The sequence below is a fragment of the Hesperophylax consimilis genome, chromosome 12 (genome assembly GCF_061612785.1).
Source record: "Hesperophylax consimilis isolate HC1 chromosome 12, BYU_Hcon_1.0, whole genome shotgun sequence".
NCBI classification, from domain to species: domain Eukaryota; kingdom Metazoa; phylum Arthropoda; class Insecta; order Trichoptera; family Limnephilidae; genus Hesperophylax; species Hesperophylax consimilis.
In genome coordinates, this window is record NC_142847.1 from 9,166,110 (window position 1) to 9,181,914 (window position 15,805).

A 15,805-nucleotide genomic window follows, 5' to 3' on the forward strand; every position below is an offset into this window, starting at 1 on the left:
ATTGATATTTCTGTGTTTGAAAATTTATAAAAAAAACGGCTTCACAATTCAACCGACATTATTTTTTAATGTAACATGATTTATTTTTGAGGTATTACGCCGTGTTGCGCTACCTTCACCTATAGCCAATGGACATTACGCCGTGTTATACATTTGCGAACCGAAACGCGAGTCGAGCCACGAATTACAGGAAATGAACGAAGCAACTGCATGGGGCGTTTCACGCCGTTTGCGGTTGCTTCGTTCCCTTCCTTCAAGGTTCAGCTCGGTAGTTCGGCTGGCATTTTGTATAGGTAGCTTTATATGCTGTCGAAAACATTGACTAAGGAAGGAGGAGGTATAATACCCCAAAAATAAATCACGGTAATTTAATATTTATTTTTAAGCATCATTGTATCCACATTGCCCGAAAATATATCATTAAAAATAAGCAAGTGTTGCAAGTGGTGGAAGGAATTATTGAGATATCCGAAATGATCAAAGTCGACCCTCGATTCAAAAGTATCCCCATGTTTCGGTACTTATCCAATACAGGGGCAGACTGACATTTTAAGTTGGTTGAACAGAAGAGATAAATCGATAGAAATGTCTTAAGGGCATATAAGTGTGTCTGAATTAAGGCCAACTTTTCCTTACTTCTGCTGAACTTGATTAAATATTTAAAAATTCCTTGAGCTGATAAACATTTTCATTGGCTGTTTCTTCGTCGGCTTTCTGCGTTTCAAACTTGGACATAGGCCTCCCGTAAATCAAGCACTTGTGTTTATAAACCTCTGAACGTCATTCTAAAGATACCTGATATCCTGGCTGAGGTGGGATTCCCGATAATTTCACGCGAGGCCGCCAACACAGGTATTTAATACTTCCTAGTTCTTCCAGCGCGCCTGATTCCTTAAGATTCGTAAGACCGTATTCGAACGAATAGAGTTTCACGTAAACATCACATCGTTTCACAAAGTATTGTTTTATGCAGAAACTTCATTGCTTTTTTTTGCAAACCAGTAAACAAGCAATATGTCCGGTCAGTGGCCGAGTTGGCATCGCGTCTGGATCCCTCCCAGGCGTCGTGACTTCAATTCCTCGGTTGGCTAAGTCCTCCATCACGAAACAAATAACATTTTCCGCTTACCATCACGGTAGTAGTAGGAGATTTTTTTTAAATATTGTCGGGATATTCGTAACCCGGTAGGTAATGTTTGTCTTTCTTTTAAAAAAGTCATATAAATGCGTATACAACAAAAGTAAAATAAATAATATAAAATGGATAATTGCAGTTTTGAAACTTAAGGTATCCTATCCTCATATGAGTATGTGAGCCCGTTAACTGCAACATCTCAGCTTTTCGATAAATCCGGCCCTGCTTAGTGCTTACACGCACTTTAATAATACAACTCCACGCATTCTAGTACTAAAAGTAGGTATGTACTAGTATAGTGTATGTTGGTGGTGTTGTATGTAGAAGAATCAGGTAGGTAGGTAACTTGGTAAGTTTGGTTGAAGGCAGACGAATCATTCTTTGGTTCAATTCAAAATGAGGCAGTGCTGCACCAACATGTTGGTTGCACAACTCATTGATATTTTGGGCTCGTTGATAGTAACTCGTTCTGATGGAGTATAGGAATTTAGAATGATTTGTGCACTACTTATCTTGACTGGGTATAAATTATAAAATAATTTGCTACCATTATAACCTTTTTCAGGGACTGTCCTAGACTTTTCGTGGGCTAGAGTAGTAAGATTGAGAAATATGACATTATTAAAATTAAAATAGTTTTTCACGGACCTCCAGTGCTTTTTTAACATAATAATACAAATAATATTTGACTAATTCATTTAGCGCCGTTTTAGTGAAAATAAATAAGATAAGGTATATAGGTAAGCTTTTACAAATTTTAATACTAGAGAAGGAGCACCTAAGGTGTTTGAGTAATAATAATTGTTCTGAATTTGTCTACCATGCTTTGAAAACAAATCATTCTTTTGGCATAAACCAAGGGTTAGATTTTTTACATACAATGGGATTACAATTATCAGATGAATTTGAAATTTGATAAATTTGAAAAAGTATTTATAGTCCCAAACATATTTAAAAAATAGCCATTTCCTATGTTAATTTTCACATTAATACTTATATTCATTTTAACGTTTGTTGTGTTCCTACAAACAGTTTTCCAACTCGTCGAGGAAGGAGTTTTAGAGAATAAGTTCTTTTTATTAAATCAGGGATTTATTCAATACTTCGCGTATTACAAGAGTGACTTCGATGGTCGACCTAACTAGGAGCTGGCTAAATGAGATCTGCAAACACCAAGTTTGTCTGGAAGCAGCCTAACTGGCCCTAGCGACTACTGACTACTAGCTGCCATCTTGCGGACTTCCAAGCAAGCTCTTTGCACTGCCCTCTATGAGTGCATCTGTGAAGCTCTTAGTTAACTCACTTCCTAACAACGTTATTAATTTTCACGTTAATACCCATATTCAATTACACGTTAATATCTATTTTCACCTTAATACCTATATTCATTTTCACGTTAATACCTATGTTCATTTTTACTTATACCTATATTCATATCTAATTTTTGATATTTAGGCATCTCGGTTACTCCTTGATTCTGTTATTTGTAGGTATGTATAACAGTTTTATTTATATAAATACAATAATGATTTTATGATCGTTATATTTATTTAATATACCTCATTATGTTTACAATAATAACTATTTAATTACAATATAGTATACGCAGCGCAACTTGACACAAAATTGTCTCCATCTCAAGAGGAAGCTACAAGCCAAAAATGTGTATATTCTTGGTATACCTTATATTGTAGGTAATAAGCATTAAAATTGTTTGACAAACGGAGTCTAGAAACGTTCGATTTCAAGCACAAAATGTTTTTTTATTTATTTTGTAAATAATTTTATAAGAAAGCAAAAAAGTTAATCAAATAAAACTGTCACAGATAATTTTAGCTAAAATACTGTATTTTTTAAAAGTTGTTTCCTTTACGCGTTCATACATTTCTATTGAAAAAATATTTTTTTTAGTAGCTTACATTTATATTTTTTGTTGAGTAATTTATTATTTTATTTGTATTTTACCTAAACGAAACGATAGGAAAACCTTCAATTTAACTAAGGCATATTTTTTGGGGTTCATAATGTACACCAATTCGTTATAAACATTAATCAAAACAGTGATTTAGCATTAAGCTTCGCCTCAGCGGCCTTTACGCGGCCGGCCGACCCGTGAGGTAGCTGTTTAAGCCCCCGCATTCCGAATTTGTACAGATACGTAGCATTTTTCTCTTTTACACCTTAAGTTTTTAAGTTAGGCGGAAACGGTAATAGGCCACTTGCATCATATTTTTTAATTTTTTTTTCCGGTTAAGGAAAATATTCTAAGACATTCTGTATTATTATTATTTTTTAATCGTATTTTTGAAACCCTGAGGATTTTTTGAAAATTTCAATCCGAAAAATCAGACCTTTTTTTATAAACCGGAAAGACGGGACATAATTTTATAGGTGAGAAAAAACAATGATTACATAGCCGAAAATCATTTTAAAAAAAAAGAACGTTTTCCACACGAATGACACAGCAGAATAACGAGGCATTCCAAAAATATTACATCTCATAAATATTTTTTTCCTTGATCCATCTTATTGATCATAAATCATTATAATGTACAACGTCTATATTAATAAATCCAATGTAATATACTTGTACTTGTAAATTATAATAATAAAAAGAATATTATAAAATTTGATTTTGATAAAATCAGCACCATAACCATTATACCTCTAAAACACGTACCGACATCTAAATTGTACGGGGTTCTCTTCACATCTATCAAAAATTCAAACCAAATGAAAAGTTCGCAGAGAACAAACAATAAATCTAGTGAACGAATTCAAAAATTCGCCTGAAATAAAAGTGATGCCATATAAAAAAATTAAATCAGTGTGGAATTTTACAAAATTAATAGGAACATTTTCAGTAGACGGGACATTTTCATGTAGTGACGACACGAGCCCAAATAATGGATTTATTTATTTAAAAATAAAAATAAATGTATAAATAAATATTGAAGACAATATTAGAGATTTTTAAACGAAAATCTGAAACAGAAAAATCAGAAAAGGAAACGGTCACATCTGGGACTCGAACCCAGGACCCTTGTCTTTCCGGGACAATGCTCTACCAACTGCGCTAATGGGACCCTATTCCCCTCGGTCACTTTTAACTGTATCATACTTCGAATAAGAACTACCAACATTGTCTTCATTTTTTCACCGCACATTTTTATTGGCAACTATCTTTATGTATGATCGCAAGATTCAACCCGAACTAAATGCAATCCAGACAGCGTCTTTTAGATAAACCTATCTTATTTTTTATTTTTAATGTGCGACATCTGTTGACTTTTTCTGCAAGTCTAGAATGAATATTTATTTTTCGGAATAACTTTATTGAGTAAAACCTCAAATTGTAATATTTAAATATTGAAGACAATATTAGAGATTTTTAAACGAAAATCTGAAACAGAAAAATCAGAAAAGGAAACGGTCACATCTGGGACTCGAACCCAGGACCCTTGTCTTTCCGGGACAATGCTCTACCAACTGCGCTAATGGGACCCTATTCCCCTCGGTCACTTTTAACTGTATCATACTTCGAATAAGAACTACCAACATTGTCTTCATTTTTTCACCGCACATTTTTATTGGCAACTATCGTTTATGTATGATCGCAAGATTCAACCCGAACTAAATGCAATCCAGACAGCGTCTTTTAGATAAACCTATCTTATTTTTTATTTTTAATGTGCGACATCTGTTGACTTTTTCTGCAAGTCTAGAATGAATATTTATTTTTCGGAATAACTTTATTGAGTAAAACCTCAAATTGTAATATTTAAATATTGAAGACAATATTAGAGATTTTTAAACGAAAATCTGAAACAGAAAAATCAGAAAAGGAAACGGTCACATCTGGGACTCGAAGATAGATAAAGATAGTTGCCAATAAAAATGTGCGGTGAAAAAATGAAGACAATGTTGGTAGTTCTTATTCGAAGTATGATACAGTTAAAAGTGACCGAGGGGAATAGGGTCCCATTAGCGCAGTTGGTAGAGCATTGTCCCGGAAAGACAAGGGTCCTGGGTTCGAGTCCCAGATGTGACCGTTTCCTTTTCTGATTTTTCTGTTTCAGATTTTCGTTTAAAAATCTCTAATATTGTCTTCAATATTTAAATATTACAATTTGAGGTTTTACTCAATAAAGTTATTCCGAAAAATAAATATTCATTCTAGACTTGCAGAAAAAGTCAACAGATGTCGCACATTAAAAATAAAAAATAAGATAGGTTTATCTAAAAGACGCTGTCTGGATTGCATTTAGTTCGGGTTGAATCTTGCGATCATACATAAAGATAGTTGCCAATAAAAATGTGCGGTGAAAAAATGAAGACAATGTTGGTAGTTCTTATTCGAAGTATGATACAGTTAAAAGTGACCGAGGGGAATAGGGTCCCATTAGCGCAGTTGGTAGAGCATTGTCCCGGAAAGACAAGGGTCCTGGGTTCGAGTCCCAGATGTGACCGTTTCCTTTTCTGATTTTTCTGTTTCAGATTTTCGTTTAAAAATCTCTAATATTGTCTTCAATATTTAAATATTACAATTTGAGGTTTTACTCAATAAAGTTATTCCGAAAAATAAAAAAAATAAATGTACATTTCTACAAAATTTTACTAACATTTTCGTAATCTTAGTAAAAAGATCTATCCACACGATTTTTTCCAAGTCGTTATGAAATCCATGCAAGTGGCCTATTGTATGAAATTCCCTTGATAAAAAAAACGCAAAGCTACGAAAATTATTAAAAATAGTTTTGTTCTGTTATTTAATATGTTATAGGTATGACGGTGTATCTTTAAATGCAACGTAAGGATTTGTCTAGAAATCTTTGCACTATTTCAAACGAGTCGTGTTTTATTAAATATTTTAACCATTTTCGCTTAATTAACGCGCATAACATCCGGATTTACGTATTTCCCTTTCAAACCATCTTTTTAATTGAGCACGTAGCATTACAATACTAGCGAACGTAACCGTCCAATCACATTTACGTGATGAGATGATGTTAAGGCGATGCACTACGTCGTGTAATATTTTAAATTGAGCCGCTATCAATAACAACCATTACGTAGATGGCGATAAGGTTTAAATTCCCGCTTAACACCATCCGCCTGTTTTGATTTATGCAATAAAAAACATGGCCAAAAAGTGCCTTTTATTTTATTTTGTGGATGTTCAGGCATAAATATTTAATTTTTTTCCGATCATTTTATAAATAACTTAATTTGCCACATTATACAATAAAATCATAACCGAAAATGGGTACGTAAGTAGGAGATTTTGAACTTTAAAGCAGTTTTCGTAGGCCTATACATTATTTTTTTCTGGGCTTATAAAAAGACTCATCTAAAAAATACTTGATCATTTTAAAGGCCAAGATGTATTCTACTTGCAGTATTTAATTAAAGCATCTGAAACATTTCTAGGCGACCAAATTTTCAAACCAAAAACACATGATTTTGCATTACTACGTATGGCATCGCCTTAAGTCATCATATTCCGCTATAATGATGTACGCAGTGGATAAAGTCATGGATGCCCCTGGAATCAAGATCAAGTGAATCAAACGGAAAATTGAAGGAATGTGTGCCCAAGACACAGTTGTGTGGCGTTCCACCCTCTCCGTCTACCCCTGCGGTAATTAGCGTGATGGAGTTACGTTGGTACCTACCAAACACTCAAACAACCACAGTGTCCCCCTGCCAGCTCCTAGAAGGACTACTGCCTGCAAACCAAACAAAGCTTGAACAAGAAAGCAATTACAGAGGATAATATTATAATTATTTGTCATTGTATTTTTGGCAATAAAGACGAGGACACTCCGAAAAGGGATCTATTGATGTGCATGTTATTATATCCAAATATGGTACAATGGATTGCAGGTGTGATGTTAAACTTAAGACAATACAGGTGTGATACTTATTAAAGATCGGCAACAGGATGCTTTGACAGCTATATAATAATAAACCAGCAAAAATATATGTGGGATTAAGAGGGTTCAAACCCCTCTCCCCCATCAGCCTCAGAATTGCCTAAGAAAAAAGAGTACCTTTCACTTTTCCAGGGTAGTTTAAGGTCATCATTTCAAATTATTGGATTCGAATTTCAGACTTAGAAGAGATGAGATGTTGACTGGAGGGGAAGCAATTTTCGACAAAAGAGAGGATTTTTGAATAATTAAAATTTCAGAGGAAGTTTTGGTTTTGGTTTAAATGAAGAGAAAATTATAAATTTACTTTTTTGAACGCGAGGTCTACTGTTCACAGAACTACTAGTTTATTCCTTACACTGTCATTAGCAAACATTACCGAAGAATCCACCTCGTAATATATCTCCTCATTAGTTGCAATCTCGACTGAGTTCCTTACGCATTAGGTTAATCGCCGTACCTTTCAACACATTTAAAGGTAGATTATTATGGACTGAATTCCTTACCATAAAAACCTTACCAAGACCATAATATTGCAAGTAAAATATGTATTGAGGTTGAAGAGCAAACATTTATTTTTTAAGGTGATAACGCTCAAGACTAGCAAATGCTTGGATTTAGTGGGACTGGAAATATTTACTAGCGTAAATTTTGACGTTTCTGCTACGGTTTAACCTTTTTTAGATTCTTGTCTAACTAGCTAACTAACTAACCATCACGCAGTTTCTCCGCAGGGATAGGCAGATAGTGTGTGCCAAGCTTTGATTATATAAATGTCTAGATAGAGTGTCGCACTGTTATTCCAACAGAAAGAACAGGCCAGATTTGAAATACTTGTGTGCGTGTCACGCACACAAGTATACGCAACCTATATCGTTGACGTAAGCGCTTAACGTCACTGTAGGCGTATTGAGTGATACTAGCTCCCTAGTATTTCCCAAAAAAGTTGGGAAAAAATATGTTTCGATTTTGCGGGACCTATAATTCGTTTAATTTTGAATTCATTTAAGTAAGATAGTTTTCTACATGAATATAATGATATAAATGAAAAGAAAATCATTGTTAAAAGAGATTTATTTTTATTTGATTATTTTTAACAAATAAACAAGAAATACGGAAAATAAGAAAGATACATTCCTAGACGCTGCCAAATGGCTGGCAGGTATCGCTGTGTCTAAATTTAAATTTTTATCATCATCAATTAAAGAAGGTGGCCCACAACCAGGTAAATCTATACCTACCTAAAAATATATAGGATCATTAGGTATTCTGTAAAATATGCATGAATAAAATTAAAAGTTTACTTGATACTTCATCAAACAAACCTGTCACATTTTTTTGTAATTTTAATAGATAAACAAATTTAGAATTCATAACTTTTTTAAATATAGTGTCAACCCGAAGAATTTACAAACACTTAAACACAAAGACAAACTTTCACAATTATAATATTATTATATATAGTGTACTTTGGGTAATTATTAAAACCAATTTTAAAATTAACAACGCACTCATGGGAATTTTTTTTATTTACTAGATTCTTATATTTCTTAAAGAGATGAATCATTTAAATTTACTGAATTTAAAGTTAATGTTCTTTATAAATAGAACGGCGTCATTTACGCCTTGCAATTTTTACCTTATGTGGGTATTTTAATTTGAAGAACAGGCAACCCTGTAAACAATGCGTCAAAATATGGCGTTGTCAAGACTAAATTACACTATTAAAACTGAATTGTTTCTTTAACTAAATGGTTATTATATGGCTTTGAAAAGGTAATTTACCTATGATAGGTAACATTTTTAGTTATTTTCAATCGTCCTTTGTAATTTCTGCACACTGTTATAGCGCAAATCGTCATTTTCAAATGTCACACAACACGTGTTTAAAGCACAGCGATAGTTTCACAACTGAGCGGACTGAACGAGCTTATCAGCCAACGGTTGGCCGATATTTTTTTTTGGCGTTTCGTCGCTCGAACGCTCAATCTAGACATTTATATAATCAAAGGTGCCAAGCAATTCTGTCTTGGCACACACTCCTTGCCTGGTTCACATTCATACATACTCTTCTATCATTCTCTTAACATGGCGTGACTCCAGTATGTGATTCGACAACCTCGACTACTTCTACCATTCACAAAACGCTATGTAAAAAAGTAAAAAAAAAATTTCATTGATATAGTGACGTTTCTTCGGACAAATTGTATTCATGAAGTGATTTTTCACAAAAATGGTTTTTTACAATTCATCCAAACTTTTGTACTTATTCCATTTATGAATGTTATTTAATATAATATTTGTTATTTAATATAACAAGATATCTATTTGGTAGTAGTTCTGTGAACAAAAGATCTCGCGTCCAAACAATTATATTCTAATTATTGTCTCTTATTTAATAAATCAAAACGAAAATTTCCTCTGAAATCATGAGATTTGAAATTAGGTACTTAAATACCTACCTACTTAATTATAAATAATGTGATTTTTTTTTTAAATTTCATAAATGGAATAAGTACAAAAGTTTGGATGAATTGTAAAAAGCCATTTTTGTGAAAAATCACTTCAAATAATTGCCGTTTTTGCAAAATTTTGCCGTTCAAATATCCATCCATATTATGCACATAACCAGTAACCATGTCCTCAAATAGATAAGTACCTACGTATTTTTCCCCAGTTGAATGAAGCGAGAACGACCATCGAGCGTCGTTTTTATATTGACATTCTATGGATGTACAGTTACGCAAGATTTGCCACAGTTCTAAAAACACGCTAGGTTATAATAATTGGTACCTACCTCCGCCATTGATATACAGGATGACCGGAAAACTAGTATCCACTTAACTAAGGTGAATTTATTATTGAATTCAAGATTTTTCCATCTTCTAAGATTACTTAATCGGTAATGAAATTAACGTTTCATTTTTGCTTCGTTTGTTTTGTAAGCATTGTCCGCATGAATAACAATAATATACAATCTACCAGTATATTATGTGCAAAATCTAAATATCTCCCAGTCACAGAGTAAAGAACTGTCCATAAAGGCGAGGGGAACAAACCAAGTGGCGAGGAGTAGGGGGAGTGGCGTGGGCGTGTCCCTGTTAGAGATTTGTCAATAAATGAATCTGACGTATACAGGCACCTCGTATAGTAATATCACAATTTAGTGCGCGAACTTAAAATCTGCTTATAAATAACTAGTTATTTTTACAATTGCGCGCAAATTGCTGGCTGCATAAAAAACGTAACTACATATAAAATTCGGGATTGTTCGTGGCCATGCTTTTGTAGTGTCACATAACAAAAATTAATTAATTAATAAACAATGATAAAACGCGTCCGAGCATGATGACAATTCTACATGAATGTGTATGTATGAAGTTTACAAAATTATCACGTTTTTTGGTCTCACATTATATTTATTATAATATCTAGATCACACCCGTGATGAAGTTTATAAAACTATTACGTTTTCACGTGTTTTGGTCTCACAATATAATTATTATAATATCTAGAGCTTAAAAACTACGGGATGTTATAATTGCAGGATTCGGTAAGCTGAAAAAAAATTATCCCGGGATCCTGGTTTTCAAAAGTACAATTTTACCTTAAAAAATCGGTGTTTTAGTGAAAACTCTTAAGAATAAAGTACCAGTAAGTAACCAAAATAACCTCTATCCTCAGTCCTCAGTTTAGTGCCATATTTTTCATTTTTTTGTCATGATAAATTTGCACAGTTTCATGGTCAACATATTATACACGGTGTCCGGGAAAATTATGAATCTGCATAAATAATCCAAAAAACTTTTTTTTCTCCATATAAGTATTTGAAAAAATACTTTTTTTCCGTTTTTTTGGCACCTAAGCGATTAAAAAAACTTTTGGAGTCAGGTCTTCGCTTCGGCACATTTAAAAAACAACATCTGACCGATTTTTTTTTACTTAAAACATTTCAACTTCGTACTCGATTTTCTCGAAAATGAGAGGTCTAATAAAAATAAATTACATAATCGACTTCAAATGTGATATAGATTCATCAACTTCGTGCTTGCATCACTAGTTTCCGGACACCATGAATAATACATAACAATGTGATGTTCTGTGCTTGATTTTTTCCTTATTGGTAATCCGAAGCGCCTATCCATATATCCGTGTACCTCCCGTGTTTTACAATAGTATTTTTTTCTTCTTTTTGATGATTGAACATAAAAGGCCCAGAACAGGGCATTAGTGCTATTTTGTGTAATGATATTGAAGCAAAATCTAGGGTAAGGGGAAATTGCCTGGCACCCATCTGGTATGAAAAACTTTTGAAATGTTTGGTATGCAGTAAGTAAGTGGTATTTTCATTTTGTTTTATTTTAGTTAGTTTGGGGAAAGCATTTTATATAAATACTAATTACTTTTTACATATTTGCATTAACCAGTGAAGTTTCCACCTAAAATTCATGTTACATACAGAAAAAAAAAACATAAAAATAACAGAAATGTCTTAGATATCTTACACATAGCAAGGGGAGAGGGTACGTAATTAACAATTTGATCTAATTTTCTCCAATATGCATTTGGTAAACTGAACTAAGGACAAATGGACGCTATAAACAGAGGTATAAACAAACTACTTTATTTTTATATTGTTTTTTCATATAACGGCTAGAGATTTTTTTTCCTTTATTTTTGCACAATATTTTTTTACACATAAAAAACATACAAATTTTCAGAATAAAACTTTCGTGTAAATGTTTAAAAAAAAAGTTAAGTGAACCCACAAAGGCACTGCTGTGGGTGGGTAATATAAATGATTATCAATAAAATAAATAATACATATTTTCTAAAACAATAAAATAAAATACCAAAACGCAACGAATTTATCTGAATTTGCATGAACAATGTTTCAACATTTGTTTGGGTATTTAGAGAGACATGGGATGGGACATGTCATGTTAAAATTAAGTATGTAAATACATTTTTCATATGTCTTCCCTTACCCCGCGACTTAAAAAAAGGCCCTACTCACCATCCGATTTGCTGGATAACTTGCAGGACAGCATGATGCTGGTGTTCTGTAAATCGGATGGTGAGTAGGCGAAATAGCTCTGTCCAGGCCCATTAAGGTACATTTGCTTTGATGTAATCTCACTTTTAATTTACATAATTTTTTGAAATCGGAATTGGTACGTACCATGATAATTGATATTTTGTTAAAATATATTTTTATAAGTACAGAAAAAAGTTGTGGTTGAACATTACATGAATTGGTATGATTCGGTTGAATTCGAGTATTTGACATCTAGTTACGTAAATGTGTATACCCTCATAGCCAATTCTTCTCTAACCACTTTCAGTATTTACTGTATATGTAAGTATACAATTTATTGTGTTGTCTCAAATATTGTTCGTGAACTTGTGACTGTAAATGTTGTGTTCGTTTATATTAGTTCAATTTGTATTCAATTTTCACAAAGTCAATTTTCTTAGAAGACTAAGAAATAAACTAAATAACACTACAGAGCTCATTTATAAAACTATAGTTGCTCCACATTTAGATTATTGCTCTAGTATGTTATTTTTGGCCAATGAAGGAAATTTGAACAAACTAGATGCTATACAGAATAGAGCTATGAGATGTATACTGGGAAAAGACAAATACGCAAGCATTAATCAAATGAGAGAGCATCTAAATTGGATTCCAATAAAAAAGAGACTGTTATTTAATGTGTTAATTTTTGTGCATAAAGTCATGAACAATGAATGCCAAAATATTTTAAGGATAAAATTGTTTTTAATAGAGATGTTCATAATTACGACACCAGAAATGTAAACAGAATTAGATTGCCACATATGAAGAAATCAAAATCACAGAACTGCCTAATGTACAAAGGACTAAAGATGTATGATGAAATGCCTGAAAGTCTGAAGAATGAATGTATTTAAAAAGAAATGTTATGTTTACTGTAAAAATATTTAAAGTTATAAAATGAAATATTATCTTGTTTATATTAGTTTATATTCAAATGTTGTATAAACTAACTCAATAAATAATAAAAAATAGATTAAAAAGCATATGTTACAATCGTACAATATTCTGATTTTCAATAAGTTCATTTTTTGGTATAGTTGTTCCGTGAGATATCTGAGTTATAAAGGAATAGTTTTTTATAACTTTATTTTGTATTATTTGTATAAGTTTGTTAATTGTTTAAGTATGAAATCTGTGTGTTTCCCCATATTTCAATCACAACATTTATGTGAGACTGGATTAAGCTAAATCATTAGCCCATATTTACTTCTGTTAGTAGAAGATGAGCTATTCTAGCAAATATACAAATTAGTGGAATAATTTTTTCTTTTAGTTTTTCTGTATGCTATTAGATTATATCGTTAATTTGTTTACCCCACTTGGCCACTCGGTAAGTAGGTTCATTCATACCCATTACGATAACACCTTTACGTTTGGTTAAAAAATATCCTCAGGCATCGCAAGAGCCTACCCATAACCGGTTACTACGAATAACAGTGGAATAGTGAAATGTCTGAAAGCATCTGTGTTTTTTTACGCATGGGAATCTCGTGAATTCACAGGTGAACCTTGAGCACCGTAACCTCATTCACAAAAAGAGTTTTTAGCGCGATACTATCCCAATTTCGTTTGATAGGTTGGTATATATGACAATAGTTTAAACACTAAAGTAATAGTCCAGCAATTTCGATAAGCTGTTTTTGCCTAGGTAACCACAAAAATTATAATAAACAAAAAAATCATTGAAGTTATAGTTTAAGTTAATAACAATGTTATTAATATCAACACACTAGCGCAGAACCTTTAAAAATCACGGTATATTATAAATGTAGAATTTGTGAACCTGAAAGTATAAGATATATAAGAAAGTATAAGAGCAAAGACAATTGCTACAGAATGATCAAGAAAAAATATTTACGAAAACATTATTTTCTTTTCAGGTAAGTTATAAAACAATATCTTAATTCATGACACACCAGTTCGAATTTTGAAAATAACCGTAATGTATTTTTTCTGTTAAAATATTATACTATAGGTACCTCATTACTTTATTGCTTGTCTGAATTCTCGACTCAATCAGGTCCCATTATTTTGAAAATGTCAAATTCAAAATTAATATCAAATTCAAAACAAATCCTAGTTCATTGGATCAGTTACAATCACTCACAGACAGACCCACGCAGGGGGGTATAACTCCGATCGAAAATTGGAACCGAAATATTGTGACGTCATGACGACTAACTATATCCACCAATGAAAAACTCTGAAAGTATATGGGATAAAGGTTCAGAGTTTTTCATTGGTGTATAGTATAATAAGTAGGCTCCGGATGATAATTGTACTGTCTATATATTGGCATATCTACGGTATTTTAGGACCAATTTGTTTCATGTTTGTTTGAGTGGTTTATCTATGGATCCAGAGTCAGATACAAAAAATTGGAATTGAAATAAAAAATATGTTCAAAGTACAAGTATACCAGAACTGCAAACTTCCCAAAAGCTTATAATCCTTAAATATCTCCTTGATTTCGTACAATACACACACACAGACACACACATACATGAATAATATATATAAAATAAAATATATAAATAAAAAATACAAGTGTGTGTATATTTATAGAATTTGGAAATTGAATGGTTCTTGCCTCTGTGGAAACTAAAAGCTCTGGTTGATGAAGCTTCTACCTGAGCCTGCAACCTGCAACTAACGACTGTCCTAATTTACATTTCATAATTTATTATATTAAAACACAAATAACTTTGTTTTCATTACTTTAATATATATAACCTCTACATGTTTCATGAACAATGTTCACCTCATCAGGTGCAAGTATATACGTAGCAAGTATAGTGATGAGGTGAACATTGTTCATGAAACATGTAGAGGTTATATATATTAATGTGATCTAAACAAAGTTATTTGTGTTTTAATATAGTAAATAATGTCATCACAAGGTGATAAGCTTTCAGAAGAAATTTTCTTCGAAAAATTCATAATTTAATTAAAAGCCAACAAACGTGGGACTGATTCTTAAGAAAAAATCATCATGAAAAAGTATTTTTCTAAGCTAATAGCGTGCTTGTAACAAAAATCGTCTAATCCTTTATGCGAATGGCGTAAATAGCGTCAACATCCCTGACAAGCACTTAGGTACTGGGCGCCGAATATTTCATTCACCTCTGAATGAGGCTTTATTGCAAATACCTATCTGCAACAGAAGAACCGTCGAAATTGATGACTAATGATGATATAAATACTATCTTATTAACCAAATAAAGAAACGTTCTTAAAATATTCGTCAATTTCAAATTATGTCATCTAATTGAGGTGTTTATCCCATGCGAAGATTTTCGGTTTCGCAAAAAGTGATAATAACGTAGTACCCAGTCGAACAATACACCTGCAACATGATGACATCACATGTTTTGGTACCTAAAATTCTAACCGACTAACGTAATATTAGATTGCATTGCGCACAATTAGGTCAAATAAGGAATGAATAATCCCACTCTCCGGGTCAAAATAATGTACAGGTGTCTGGGGTTAAGTGCGCTAACTTCGGAGGGTGATTTTACATGACAGTACAAGTATAAAAGGTAAATTACTTTTTCAAATTCCAACGATTTAAGTTATTTTTAGGTGTAAGGTTGAATTGTTTGTATGGGAAAATAAACATTGGAATTTCGATAAAAGTTAATTTTCTTTTTTGCT